The following is a 15,921-nucleotide window of genomic DNA, read 5'->3' as shown; positions in this document are numbered from 1 at the left end:
AACAAAAATATCTCGAGTAGATAAATAAAGATACCTTAACGATATTTAAAATACATATCAAAGCGGAGCTAATTCTCAATCCTTTTGAATATATAATACATATTTAAATAAAGAATCCAGGACGACTGACACAACATTTGTCACAAGTCGCGATGTAAATATAACTTGTCTGCGCTGGTATACAAATAAAAGTTACAGTGCGCTTGTCGTGATAAATACGGTCGTAAAGTATCTCGTGTAATTGTTCAGCCGTTTAATCGTTCACAAAAGCCTCCCTCGTGTAAATTTCGCCGCGGCTTTATAAGGGTTTACGCGCGTAAAAATCTCGTATATACTTTCTCGAACGACGACAAGCACTGCGGTAAAAGTAACCCCTGCCGCATCGATGGCACGCTCCGATATCTCGAACGTTACATCTATCGAGAGCGGGATCGTAAACAGAATTCATGAATCCGCCGCAGTTCCGTCTCGTAAGTTTAAGCGTTCGACACGTCCTTGCGGTATACTTTACGAGCCTCGGCCGTAATACGTGCCAACATTCTCGTGTGGCCATCGTATATTTATTAGATTGTTATAGATGGAACGATCTGCCTTGGAAAGCTTATGCCTTGCAAATCTTTGTAAGGCAAAAATCATGATAAATAGAGGACATAATTTGCTGATGCTGAATCGCATTTTTAGTTGTCGACAAATATTTGTCAAGAACGTAAAGTGGCAACAAATGAGGAAAAAATAGATATATTAAGATTGAAGATTTGAGAAAATTGCACGAGACCGATCGCGTAGCTCTCTTCGCTCTTTTCCTTCCTCTTTCGTAAGCTGCGTCAGTTTGTACGAAAATTTACGTACGAACGACGCCGTCGAACATGTTTACGCAGACGGAAAATCCTATCGGATAATCCTATAGAAGTATTTCGGGATTGCCACACATGAAACCGAGTCGCTCGTTTCTGTAGTATTTTTATACTCATCATCCCTTGCGGAGGAAATTAAACAATTGCTATAAATTCGGAGGAAAGCAGTTAGTGTAATGGCATGCACCTTCGAGATGATCCATGGAACACGTAAAAGTATAAATAGTTTGAGTAGAAGACTGTCTGACAAGAGAGAATGTTGGTGTCGTTTGGATGTACACCTGATCCACGTTTCTCATAACTTTCTCTCTCCCTTATCCTATTGTTTCTCGTATTTTTTCGCATTCTTTTTGATTACAATCATATTTCGGCGATTTTCTTGATATTGGATCAACTTTTCCCTCGACTCGCTCGATTTCCCAAACAATTTCGTCTCCGCAATTCATGTTCTTTATTTTACAAATATATTGTAATATACACATATACACAAAATGTTTCATACATGTATATATCATGCCAATAGTGCATTTGCTGTTTCTTAATTCTTCATGAAAAATTTTATTTCATTTGTTATAATATTAATTTGTTATAGTATTAATTAAGTCTAATATTTAAATTTTTATAGTAAAGCACTTGTGTGCGAAAAAATTTCATTTGAGCTGAAATAAAACAAATTTTTTTATAGAGTTACAAAATGTATTTTTCTCATGAAAACAAGGAGATATTAATATCTATATGTAATATAAATATTAGACTTAATTATAACAAAATTATATAGTAAAATTTTTCATAAAAAAAATCTAGAAACAGCAAATAACACTAGATAATAAATTTTATTAAAGGAAAATGTTTTTAAAAAAAAAATGCTATATTAAATATGATATTATATTATTAAATACGATAATATCAGTCCATCTCTTTTACAAGTGAAACACCCTGTATATATGTATGTGTAGTTAATTTATTTTTAGTTTTATTCTAATCTCTGTATTTTTTTTTACATTTAAAGGGGAAAAGCCTCCATTAGAGTCTCTTTGGACTCGACGATTCTCTTTCCGGTCTATTCAATGCTGTTCGTAACTACTACTGTGCACAGAAGAGGTTTGCTTTAACAAATGTTTATCATGGAAGTGGGTTCTCGTCGTAATTCGTTTGGTTAGTGGAATGTTGGCGAACAGTGCTAAGTGCAAGTACGTTGAATATTTCACACACATACACATACATACACACATGTAAACACACATCGAGTTAAAATATTCAGGCCGCAGGTAATCTGCGCAATTTCTCGAAGCCTCGAGGATCGGCCGAGATGGATGCTGATGCGGTTCGATCGATATTAATCCAGGTGTTTGACATCAACATCTTGTATGCGCGGAGGGGAAACGCCAATCCCGAAGTGTTCCGCAGACGGCGCGATGACAACAGGATGCCGATTAGCGCGGTTGGTTTGATAATTGCTTGCAGCACCATAATCAGACTACAAATACTCCTACGTGTACCTACGCTCCTACGATATCTCGGAGCGCTGTATTTAATTGGTGAAACTGTCACCGATTGGCATTCGGGCGTTCTTAATGAAACTGACGTCACTCATAGCTTTGATAATTATCCGCCTTAATTACCAACGATGTTTGGCATCGCAAGAAAAAAATACATTTTCCGAAAAGAATCTCTCTGTGAAAGTATTCTGAAAATATTTCTGGAAATATTTTTTTCACCTCAAGTAGCGCTCGTTAAATTCAACATCGAATATATCACGTTAATATAATTGTGTGAAATTTTTATTTTTAGATTTTCAATACTGAAAACACACATCTAGAATTTCTGAAAATTTTCTATCAAATTGTCAATTATTGTCAATTTGATAAATTTTCCACGACAAGCGTAGGATCTCAAAGAGAACTATCGGTTATTGAAACGCGTTAATATTTCAAGTGCTAGTTTATAATCGACAATCTCTCTCGCGAGCACAGAATCTGTTTTTTTAACAAGAAGGTCAATGGTTAAACTCAAGATTGAAGTCCATGTCGGACAACCTAAACTTAACGCGAACAAGAACGGATCTTTGCTTCTTCCTAGGGAACTCCGTAATTAACTGATCTATTATCTTATTTGTTTTGCCCTGTCAGATTGTTTCGTAGTTCGATCGGGTCTTCGGCATCTCCAAAATTCAACGCGCGTTTTCGCGAGGCAAAACTATGCCGGCAAAACGTATAGTCGGATAGTCGTGCAGGGAGTATCTCTCGATCGCGTTTACGAGCGTCGGAAACGTATCGGTCCCATGATTCCACGCTGGTATCGCGAACACGGTGAGCAATTCATCAACGTAGCCGGAATTCGCTTCGCAGACATAACGGGACGAAGGACACGGCGAGTTATTTCCGGGATCAACGGGACATTTTTGTGCCGAGTGTGTGAAATAGCACCCACATACGTCGAGTATTTTTGCGGACTCTCGTCTCATGAATTATTGGCACGACCAAGCTGTACGTCATGCGCACCGATTAACATAAGCACCTAGTCCTGGTCAGGAAGATCGGATGATAAATTACTTGTATGGAAATTTATGTAATTTACAGAAACATGGTCGACCGTTTTTTCTTCCGAAATTAATGCACACATCCGCACGTGTTTTATCGGATCAAAGACAGATTGTGGATAAATGTGAGGGGAGAAAGAGTGAACAAGTAAGGATTTCGCGGCTGTGAAATCTGCATTTCGCTGCGTATCTCGTTACCGAAACGCGTCTTGTCTCGCAAAGCACGGTTAATTAACCCCCTAGCAGTGACTTCCTGATGCCAGGACGTGTTTCTACATAACTCAATTTGCCGTCCGAACGTTGCAAAAACGGCGCATTGAATGAGCCCGAAAGAAAAAGAGAGAGAATGGAAAGAAAGAAAGTGGGCCGTTACACCCAGGAACTGCAGCACGACGAACCGACTGGTGAGAAGCGGATAGAGGGGAAGAGAAAGCAGTTGGTGGTGGTTAGATGGGGGTGTGGTAAAAGAAAAATGAAAAATAAATGCGCTCGGGGCAACACGCTGCACCGCTGAGCTTGCAATGCTTTTAACTTTCCCCATAAATTTATTTACCGTCTCTGTCTCATTCGCTTCTTCCTCCTCCTCGCGTCTCTTTCTCTCTCTCTTATTTCTAGTCTATCTCCTGTTCCGCGATACCGCTAAAGTTTCGTCAAGGAGCAGTTTTCGTTTCCGTTTGCCTCTGTTTCTCCGCCGGTGTCCTCCATCCGCTCTCCCACCCTCTCGTCTTTCTATCCTTTACCATCCGTCCAACAATCTCCTCTATCTCGCGACCCCTTATTCCTTGACCATCTGTTTCCTGCGCTTCTTCCTCCGTAGCTTATCTCTCTATTGACCTTCTTCCGCTCTCGCTGTCTCGCGAGCTCGAAATCGCGCTCCGATAGCAGTTTCTTAAGGTCCTGAGAGATATATTATATATATTGTATGCCAGGAAGAAGGCGAGGAGCTTCGCCGATAAACAGGAAAATATTGACGCTGTGTCAAAAAGCTAACTTTGGGAAAACTTTAAACTCCGTTCTCGACGAAAGGAGCTGGCGTAACGAGGAATTTCGCGGCATTAAATCATCTTAACTATCACGTTACACGATGAAACGGTTCGCTGCCGCTCGACGATGGTGCGCCGAGAAACAATTTGAATCGCCGATCCTCTATCGGTCGTAAACTCCTCGACTTTGCGACCCACCGCCGTTCACTCTTCTTCGGTTTTCTTAACCAGGTTTATCTGCTGACTTTCCTCCTTCCCGGAAAACTTCCTATTATTTCCCATAAGTTTCCCACGCTGCGCTTTATAAACGCGAGAAAGATCGATAAAGCGCGCGGCAAAATGGTTGATAAATTGTTTACGACGAGTAAAGAAAATGTTATCATTTACTATTACGGTCGTCGTTCCTGCTTCAATATTAGTTGCGCGGAGAAAATTTAGTGGAAAAGATAAACGTTGATAAGCGCTGCAAAGTATCGATCGTTCTCTTTTTTCCTTGAGCACTTCATCGTGCTAAAAGTGCAAAATCAAATAAACCGAATCAACGATTTCTTGATGATACTCAAAAAAACGATTGACTTATATAATACTGTCAAGTGAGAAAATATTGAGAAATAATACAATCGATTTGATACATCTCGTTTTATTCCGCGAATCCTAGCCATCGTTTAATTTTACGAGCATTTGGAGATTAAAAGCGATCGATACGAAAAACTTTTAGAATATCTGAACAATCTCTCTCTCTCTCTCTCCCTCTCTCTCTCGATGGCACATCTACTCGGATTAAAGGATCAAGAATATCCGATTACTCGAAATAGATTGGCATCGCTATGACAAGCTGTGATCCAAATATATTTGCCTAACCTGACAAATAATATAATTATATTTGACACGATAGCATCATCAATGGCGAGCCATTTTTCTAACGCTAAGAATATGATTTAATATTCATGCAACCTATTTACATCTCTGCCAGGAAGTTTTTAATACAAAATCACTTTTGACTGCACTCGAAACTTTTAGTATTTATAATCAAAGTTGTAATAAAGATAAATGACATAAATTAAAAATAGCTTTTCAAGTTTCTTTTTCCAAGATAATAATTGTTCTATAAAAATAATACTATTACATAACAGGCACTGCAATACACGGAGAATAATGTATAATATTATATAATATGTAATGTATAATTAAATGTATAATTAATGTGTAATATTATACAATATATAATGTATAATTTAATAAATTAATTATTAATTATTAATTATTATTATTATAATTTATAATTTATAACAATGTATAATAATATAAAATAATAATAGAAATAATTATAAATACCCAATCTTACAATATACATGTACATATTCATTAATTAATTTCATATCTAAATTGCAACTTGCGCGACTTTTCATCCGTCAAAACTCGCTACCGAAAGGAAAAACCGGTAAGATATCGAAAAAGTTACAGAGTCACTTCCCATATCTACTTCTATCTTCGAACAGTGCTCTCGTGGATAATTTCTAACGCGGATCTTACCGTGGCGGTCTTTATACGACTTCTCACTTAACCCCGAAAAACTCGTCGAGTTTAAAAGAGAGCGCCCCAAACCTCGCTCTCATTCTATTTACTCATTTCTTTCTTTCGTCTTCCTTTTTTCAAGCCGTGTTTTTTTTTCTACCAGTAACGCGACTTGACCATACGACTGGTCGAGTATCCACGCGACGGGAACAACGGCCACAACGGGATTACCGGGGAGAGACTGCAGTTGGCCGCTTCCAGTTCGTGACCGAATCACTCTCGCTACAAATAAACCCCATTCCCCTACCTACCCCTTCGTAGCCTGATCCCGTAACCTGGTCACGCGTAACACCGATGACGTCTACGGGGGAGGGTATCCACCTCACTGACCGCTGTCACACTCGCGTCGTGCTCTTGTCGCTCGGTCACGATTATTTTATTAGTGAAAACGAAGCGTATCAGCGCCACTCGGCCCCGAAAAACACTAACGTTTTGCCGCAAAATCGAATTGAGTCGGCGACGTGAGTTAGTCGGCGTTGTTTTTCCGAGGGCCAATCGAATCGTCAATCGACATCGCTACGTGATTGAAAGATTGTGAGAAAATAAATGCGCTTTCTCTCTCTGCCTCTTTTTGTTAGACTTTTGTCGTAAAAGAGTAGAGTGTACTAAATTTTTTGAAATTTTTGCTGTACACTATTCTCGATATCAAGATCGAGGATTTTATTTCTGATTTTGTTCAATTTTTCATTCTTTTATTTAATTTTTGCCTTGTTCTGGAATATTTCGAACGGTACACTTTTTTCTTGATAATAACGATTTTTATGTATGCGATTTTATAAGATATATATTATAAGCAAAATTATTAGCTCTTTGACAACATATGTGACTGACATGAAAACCGGAAAGGTCTAAAAATCGATTCGATACGGAAACGCGTTTCAGATGAAGAAGGCATATGTCGGGATTTAATTGCACAATTGCTGAAAAACCGCGCATATTTTGCTCATCTACATTATCACGTAGCTTTATGCCGCAGCAGAGTTGGAGTAAAGGCTGTCGCATCGCATACTCGTCGCGGTGGACGGTATTTATCGTGTCGGATGATTTGCGAGCGGGACAATGGTCGCGTTGCGAAATAAACTCCGAGTCTGTTGAGTCTGTGAGTCTGTTTCGCAGGCCGGTCACGCTCCCTCTTCTTCAAAGTCCACGTTTTCTTCCAAACTCCGAGTGACACGCGGACATCCTATGTACATAGGAGAGACGAGAAAGAGAGAGAAAGATATCCTCCCGCTTTCCTTTCCATTTCGCTACGCGTTACATTCTCATGCGATCGTAAAAGTTGCAACGGGTTCTACACGAGCGGGTCGTAACAACGATTTCCACGTCGTTCTCTCTAAAGAAGTTTTCATATCTTGCGCCCTCCGGATAGATTCTTCGATTGCATCGCGTAGTGTTTCACTTCTCTGCAGGACGAGAAACTTTGGGATCCACGTTCGAATTGAAAAGTTAGACTCACGCGCGCATAATACTGTCGAGATGACGTTACAATATCAAGAAAGTGTTGGAAGAATGCGAGGGGGTGAAGTAAATTAGTTGAAAAAATATACAATATTTCTTATATATTTTCGCAACATTTATATTTATCTCTCTCGACAGCCATCCTTATTCTCCTCGTTAAACTTTATTCCAACAACATTTCATTTCGCTTTGTTTCAGCTCGCATGTTCCCGAATTTCGGAGAGCTACGCTTTGTAATCGCTCTCGTAAGTCTGAGGATACACACACATGCTTAAGCTTTCATCCTCAAAGCGCCTACGTGCTTCAGTGACGGCGCGTGACCTTCGATCGGCGCGTATATACAACGAGGCACGATGTCGAGGATAGATTCATGACCGCCATCGGAGCGCCAAGTCTGCCATCGTGTAGCCGTGTATAGGTAGTACTCGCAATTTTCCCTTTACCGTACACCTGCTCCGGAACGCGTTATAGCTGAGGAAAGAGAGTCCTTTATCTACGACCGCGCCACGTTACAGGGGGTCACAGTTAAGGGCTCAGGTGCCCCGATAAAGCGGTCGATAAGGCGCTCATATCTTTGCTCCTATCTCTGAAGCGCGCGAGCGCGCCTCCCTGTAAAGGGTTGTACGTGTGTACGGAAACCAGCGTACTTTCTGCGAGACGTGAGAACATATTTATAGACGGAGGGTGAGAGAGAACGAGGTGTCTCGAGCCTTCGAAATTAGTTGTCAGACAACGGAGAATGTTTTCTTTATGCGACACGTCAATATCATCGAGCGATGATTAATTAAGGAGAGATGAAGGGAACATTTGTCAGCGACTTTCGCGAAATCGCATATCGGATTTTTAAATGTCGCATACAGGGAAAAATGTATACTGTATTCAAGTAAATATTATTTATTTTAAGTATATCATAAGTTTGTATATCCGCAAATATATCATAAGTTCACACAAGCATTAAATTTAATTGAATATATTCTGAATTTTAGTAAGTGCAGTATTTTAGTCAAGAATATTAAATTAAGACAAAAATTTGGTTTGCTTACTACATAGAGTTGGCTTAAAGTAAGTTTGATTTTTCTTTGATACAATTTTACAATATTCTTGAAGAGAAAATAAATTCTTCTTTTGAGTACATGATAATGAGATTTTCTAATACTTGTGATGAGTATATTTTAAGACAGTATAAAGAATATATTCTCTTTGTTGAAGAAAACTATTACTTAAAAAAAGAAAAATAAACCGAGCTTTTCTTGGCAGTAGAATGATATTTTTCTCTGTGCAGACATCGTCTTGAGTGATTGCGGAAAATTTAAATACAGTTTCGGTGAAATATTCTTTTTTTTTTACGGCCCCGATATTAGCGTTTAACCAAGATTTCGAATGAAAACAATTAACGAGTCATGTCTCTCGCACTGTGTGTAAAATTGACTCAGCTGATTGGTAATTCTATTCTATGCGCGCGGCTTCGTTTGCGGAGATACGCCAATTTAAAGTATTATTGCGCGGATAAATGATGAAAACACTGCGTGCGAAGAGTAGTTTGCGCGCTTATTGGAAAGGGCATTTTTTCCTCGCTTTCATGGAACAATCGCGTCACATTTTGTCGCTTATTGGTCCCTCGGACTCGACAAAACCAAACGGCGGGAACACGCGACCATCGTTATACGTAATTATACGAAAGAGCCTTTGCTAATTCACGTTCACCACAACTTGAAAAATGTCGAAGAGAAATGTTTGCTGTCGCGTATTTGAAAAAATATCAATTATTACAGAAGAATGATAAAGTCACTGTGTGTTTCACATCCTTTTGCAAGGCAAGAGTCTTAATTCTTATGACAAAAAATAATTAGGAATACCTCTTACGATTGCGTTGCAAAGTTTTGCAGTTCGAGAAATTACATCGGGAGAGATTACACGCTAAACTTTGTATACTTGGAATTAATAAAGTTTGGATCTCAGGCAATCGATTGTTTTGCGCGAGAGTTACGCGAGCCAGGATTGAAAGTAAGACGCGTCGCGCGGGACACAAGGGAGCATTGTCATAACTACTTTTCGCGAGGCGAGTTGCTCGGCGTAGCGAGGCAGTTACATAAATAGATTACGTTCCATTACCTTCGCCGTGCGACCGAATGCGCGGGAACAAGCTTGTGTGCGGTGGACGGTGAATTAGTTTCGTTAGCCGGGTAGCGGGTAGAGATTTTACGTTGTCTCGTGCGGTATCGTTACGGCGGATAGCGCGTTACGTGACCGAAATTTCCAACGCGTCCGCTCTCATAAATTTCCCCGCGATTATTCCGGTGAATCCTCTATCCCGAGGATTCTTTGTCCTCTCGGCGGACGACGCCAGGCGAGCGAGAGACGATAAAACCGGCCTGTCCGATAGGAAGCGGCGCTATCTCTACCGTGGATGAAAACGCGACCCTCTCCTCTACGCGATTTCTTCGACCTCCTCTCCTCTCCCCTGTGTATATAGGATGTCTGAAATATTCGCTACGCTTTTTCACCGCACGATGAGACGCGACGAAACATCGCGGCGAAGAGACGAAAGCTCGAGTTCGGATTTTCTGCACTTGTGGCACACCGTGTATGCACGATACACCCCTTTTCTGCATGCAAATATAATGTTTCGTACTTTTGTCATTTTGATTTTGCCGGTACATGCAAAAGTCGCGCTAAATTATCATCGTTGCAGAAATGAAAACGCGAATGCGTTATATAAAGTGACGCTTTTGTCGCGATAGCAACATTCGGTTCCGCGTTTCCGAAGAATTCAGAGATGATTTTTGCACAATGCGCGCGATGGCTCGAGTGAAATTTTAACGTTAAACATTTTGACAATCGAGTGTAAAAAAAATAAAGACTCTATTAAATTAAAATATCTGGAAAAATTCAATAGATTAAAAAATAACATTTTGAGTATTCAATCCAATTTAATCTCTTTGAAGCTTTTGTCGCTCAAATTCTCCCGTATTTATCTACGATACAATACACGTTTAAGTCCCGGGGAAAAGCGAAACGCAAACTCCCCGCACATTGTTCGATGATATTTCAGCGACGCTCGTTTCCATTTCGCAATAGCGTCAAATTACTAGAAACGACTCGTGAAAAGAACACCCGGCCATGCTGTAGCGATTCATAAAAGCTCGGGGCGCTGCAAAGGTCGATGAAAAGCGGCGACTTCGAAAGCCGTATCAACGGCTGACCGCGACACAAAGTACCTCGCTGTAAATTAATGGATTTTTTTTAATCTCATGTATTTTGCGTATATTTAATATACAATTTCCCCTCGTCCCTGAAGTGCCGCCGGAAGACTCGATAATTGAGCGTTCACGCGTACGCAATCGTTGTGTCCCTCGCGACACGTTTATATATTCAACGACTTCATAAAAATAACTTGCCACCACCATACGACGATGCGCGCTTTTAGCTCCAAAGTGCTTTTTGTTCCTGCGGCAGGATATGGGCTTCTTTGTGTCGCGGTCAGCCGTTGATACGGCTTTCGAAGTCGCCGCTTTTCATCGACCTTTGCAGCGCTCCGAGCTTTTATGAATCGCTACAGCATGGCCGGGTGTTCTTTTCACGAGTCGTTTCTAGTAATTTGACGCTATTGCGAAATGGAAACGAGCGTCGCTGAAATATCATCGAACAATGTGCGGGGAGTTTGCGTCTCGCTTTTCCCCGGGACTTAAACGTGTATTGTTCTTCTCGTATCGTTACCTCGTCTCGTATTTCTTCCCTCATCGTTTTGGCAAAAAAATATTATATACGAATGTTACGATCGGAAAAAGCATACGGGATTTTAATATAAAGGGGATCCGATTGAATTTTTCGAGGAAAATTATTTTTATCTTCGACGTACAATTAACAGCTGTGTAAATCCAAGTGATATTCGAAGACTCTCCGTTAATTTTCAATCGATACGGCGAGCTTGCATGCAAGTAACTAGCGCAAAAAGTTTCAACGTCAAACTGTAATTTCCGGCAAGCGTAGGACGTGTTTACCGACGCCTCGCGGTATGTTTGCGTAGTCAAAGTCATCTTGATGTCGCGCGGATGCGTTTTATTACGCGACTAATTTGGGGAAACGTAACGAGGACACCGAATAACCTATTTCGCCAAAGTAGATAGGTAGATAGGTATTGAGCGACATCGCGATAAATGTCGTCTGGTGTTTGCCGATATATGTATATTCACGAGAAGAACGAGAAGAACATGAAGCATGGGATACGGAACGCTCGATCACGATCGATTCTAATGCAATTCCCATCGGCGAGTTCCGCGGTTTTTGCGAAACGCGCACAGATTTCCTCTATACTTCATCGCCTTCAAAATCGACATAATTCTATTGTCGATGCGCCGGTAAAGCTACGTAGAGAGCGAGTAGCCTGCCACCAAACCTGATAACAGAGGGGGACTTTCACTTAGCAGATTGGAGTATCCGGTAACTCTCTCGCTGAAATCGGCGTCCCGGAGAATTCATCGTCTTCCCAGTCTCGATTCGATGTAATGAAAAAAAAACCAGTCTCGCCAGAGAGATGCTATTATCGAATAGAAGAGGTATTAGGGAAATATCCGAAAGGTACGTCACATTATGACATGAATCAATTTGCGAAACACAATGAATTTAAGGATGAATTGCGACTTTGACACACGTATAACGAGATGCTTCAACGAGATTCTTGCAATTTGACATCATCCTTTTACGATTTATTTTGAGAAATACTTACATCTTTGGGGAGCGAGCTAATATTTTAAATCGATAATTGATTCTCTCTTCGTGAAAGTATTTGCAGGAAGGAAAGAGCGTAGCTAGTTTGAAGAATATTATTTTTCTGTTACGTTTTTTCAGTTTCGAGTTTTTTATTATTTCTTTGCATTCTTCTTAGACAGAATAGATGCTGAATTCTTGTACCTTTCACTCTCTGTAAAGGGAGAAATTTTTAATTACACGTCAGACTGATAGAGCCGCGCGCGAAAAGACAGACGCATGTCAAAATATTTCTACAATCTCGGGGATTAAAATAACGCTACTAAAAAATTGCATCCTCATCATTCCGTTGAAGCACTTGCGCAACATCCTCTCTTTGGCGAGGAAATGGACTGAACTTTTGGTCTCGCTTCTCTCTTTTTTTTAAGACGGTCCATCGATCGCAACGAGCGTACATCCCGACAAACGGCGACGGGAGTCACGCTCTCCCAGAGCGCTCCTTTTTCCGGTAGCCGGTAGCCAATAGCTCTCGCGCCGCTTTCGCTTGTTCTCTCCGCGTAATACTTTGGAAATTAAATTTACGAGAAATAGCGCTCACTTCGTTCCGGGGGCACGCGCCCGGAATCGTAACGAGCGAGTTTCGTCCTGCGAGCGGCTAGTGTCCTGCACGCGAGAGGACGACGATAAAGTATTTTCCGCGTAAGAGACGCCCGGACTCGTTAAAAGCGCGGAAACGCGCGCTCTCTTTCTCTCCGGAGTCTTGACTTTCGGAGCAACTGTCGGCGAAACAAATTGACCGGTCTCTTGCTTGGTTTTTCGAAAAATAAAAATGAAAAGAGAAAAAAAAACGAGATTATCCAAAAGATTGCACGGACGCTTTCATTCCGCTTAAGCGAAGCGCGATTAAAATAATTACGATAATTACTCTGCGCGAGTTTCTTAAATTGCGCGCGATTGTTTTTTTTTCCTTCGCGCTCGCAAAACGCATTCGATCACTTCTCCCGAGGACTTTTTAATTGCTCGCGTGCTTTTAATTATGCCCGGTATACAAACTCATTTAAGAGAATTCCACTTGGTAATTTTATATCGAAGAATACTCCGAGATTAGAGATAGGGAAGCGCGGCTTCTTTCCACGCCGCTTACGTTAAACGGCTACGAAATAGCAAAACCGGCAATACTTGGGTCCTGTTAAAAGTTGAACCGCGGGATAACTGCGCGGCTTCGTCAGCAGCGAAATTTTATCTCGAAGAAACGTTAATAAAGTTTAGCCGACTTTGGATAACGGCGAGCAATTATCTCGAATCGACTATATTTAGCGTAATTGTTATACCTCGTGAAACTTGTACAATTCTTCATTCGTACGCGTATGTATATGGCTAACATGATGAACACGTTTGTGAAAATTTGATAACAAATGCGATTCGCAATTGCATTTTAATTAATTATCATATATAAATATTTACTCGACTATATAGAAATCGTGGAAAGCACCGTTTTAATATACCGTTATAATATAAACATGTTGTATTATATATTATCTTATTTCAAATGCATTATAAACGCTTGTCAGAATAATATCACGAAAAAGAGATATATAGAAAGCGGCTACATTTTGTTGTATATTACTGGGTATTTTGTCACAAAAAGTGCCTCGCTCATGATATCCGATATTTTCTCCGCGCGTCCCGTTCCGGTATAAAAGTGGAAAAGGGAGATATTAAACCGGAGGTTTCGCATATTGCTGAAAATGCTACGTCCCTTTGACAATATTCATATTTGTCGGACAATCAAATAATTTATTCGATGCAAATAAACTTGTCAAATTAAAATTTGTACCTTGGAATAAAGTTAACGATGTTAACTTTAGCAATGCGAATGTCAACTTTTACGAGTACAGAATTAATTTTTCCTGGATGCGAAACTTTCTCCCTCTCGAGAGATCACAATTTATGTTGCAACTTTTCTCACAATGTTGTCTTGATAATAAAATTTCCAAAAGAGATCTGGGCAATCTCGAATGCAAGAGATTTCCGGAAAAGCTCGTGTAAATGTTTTATGTACATACATATTTTATGTACAATCTTGTTTTTAATATATTAATCTTTCATTTTCCGAGAGAAAGAGATGCATTTATAATTAAAATCATATTACATTGATCGTACGACGATCTATAGATGATTTATAAAAGATTTTACGGAATTTTTGAGAAGGACACGAAATAGAGAAAAGACGAAAACACTGACCACAGGCAAAATTGTACAGACATTTCCAAATGATGAGTATCCAAACGAGATCTCTTTTGACGGACAAACATATGTTGAAATGTTGCCTCGGGGCAGAACGATTTCATGGAATGCTTTATTTTCTTTGAAAGTGCATGTACAGGGGAAAGCTGAGTAAAGGAAAGTAAAATGAAAAAAATCTTCAGAAGAAAACGGCAATGGAAAACTTGCGAGAGGAGTTTGGCGAGTGACAGTCAATGGTTGATATTATTTGAACATAATCCGATATCGAGAAGAAATTCTCCGCTTCCTCAAATACTATCGCATTCTACGTGCAACTATTTTCGTATTTCTGCGTATCTGAGGCTTTCGGTGGAAAAAAGATATTTTATATCTATCTAATATCTTTGAGAGATGTTTCTTTTAATACGACGATCTATAAACGATTTATAAAAGATCTCTTTTGACGGTATCTTTTAATACGTTTTCGTGCGCCCAAATAATAAAGTAAATATTATGTATGTTTTATACAAGGATAAAATTTTGTACGAATAGTCTCCGTTTCTTGTAAAATTGAGGGCATAAATAAATTGGTTCATTTTCTCTCAGCGCGATAATAGAAACACTTATGAATCGCGCATCTTTCAGGTCGATATTCCCGTTTCTTACCTCTAGTCTTGAATGACACGACAGCGGAGAATGCAGACTGCGTGAGAACCGAATAATGCAGCCACGTTTATGAACGTGCAATAAAAGAAGAATTTATTTCAGAACGATATAAATAGAAAACGATCGCGCGGCAATCGATCATATCTCGAAGCGAGACGAAACCTTCCCTTCGTTTATCGCCACGTCCCACGATCAAGCTAGTCTTGTCATCCCGAGAAGGCTTTACGTTTCCCAAAGCAATCGAATAGACACACTGAAACGTTTCCTTTCTCGCAGAGAAAGCAGATCCATTTCCGATCGTCGTGACGCAATCGATAATCAAAATCTCTTTATAACGAAGAATCGAAAAGAAAATTAATATTAATTACTTGGAATTTATTAATATAAATTTTCTAGTAAACATCTTGTGTAATCGATTGAGCTCAAGTTTCTGCAATTCTTGATTTTGATTCAGTGCCATCGACTTTTGACAAGCGGTGCCAAAATGGCGAGTATCGTACGATATTAATTTCCACGGAATGGTGATTAAAACGACGTTATGTAGTGGTTAGATTAGAGGGGAAGCCCGTGAAACGTCGGAGAATTGACCGGACATCGCGCGTGCGGTGATGCACGACTTTGACCGCGCGAGCCCAGCCTCGAGAGACGTCCGTTTCCATCCCGTTTTTCATCGTAATCATCGTCACCGATTGCGCGACATGACGTAACGAATGGCGACACGGCACGGTATAGCGGACGTTATAAAGTCTGGCCGCGTGTCACGGATGACATACGTGAAAAGCGTGTTGAACGCGTGTCGCAAACTCGGACTCTGCGCGTTACATCATGCGAATCGAAAACATCCGGATGTATATCCGAATCCGTCAGGGACTCCGAAGCTTATCCTGTCGATACCCTCGATATCGACTCGCCA

General features: G+C 40.2%; 2 protein-coding genes across 12 annotated transcripts in view; one reads left to right on the top strand and one right to left on the bottom strand.

Annotated features, from left to right (window-relative positions):
- LOC145959214 (uncharacterized) overlaps positions 1-8,412 on the top strand; it is a 94,334-nt gene extending 85,922 nt beyond the window's left edge. For 2 of the 4 annotated variants that reach the window (XR_014434943.1, XR_014434940.1), the window contains 2 exons: positions 1,864-2,044; positions 2,116-2,592. The gene's annotated coding sequence lies outside the window, so the exon portion shown is untranslated. Of the gene's footprint in view, positions 1-1,863; positions 2,045-2,115; positions 2,593-7,607 lie in introns of those variants that run through there. The other 2 variants (XR_014434941.1, XR_014434942.1) reach the window with 2 other exon arrangements.
- Positions 1-15,921, bottom strand: part of LOC145959213 (neurotrimin) — a 402,237-nt gene that overhangs the window by 54,458 nt on the left and 331,858 nt on the right. The window lies entirely within an intron of this gene.

The sequence above is a fragment of the Camponotus vicinus genome, unplaced genomic scaffold, assembly GCF_025532165.1.
Source record: "Camponotus vicinus isolate PSW18456_S1 unplaced genomic scaffold, iyCamVici1.0 SCAF_1, whole genome shotgun sequence".
NCBI lineage: Eukaryota > Metazoa > Arthropoda > Insecta > Hymenoptera > Formicidae > Camponotus > Camponotus vicinus.
This window is presented reverse-complemented; position numbering and strand designations above follow the sequence as displayed.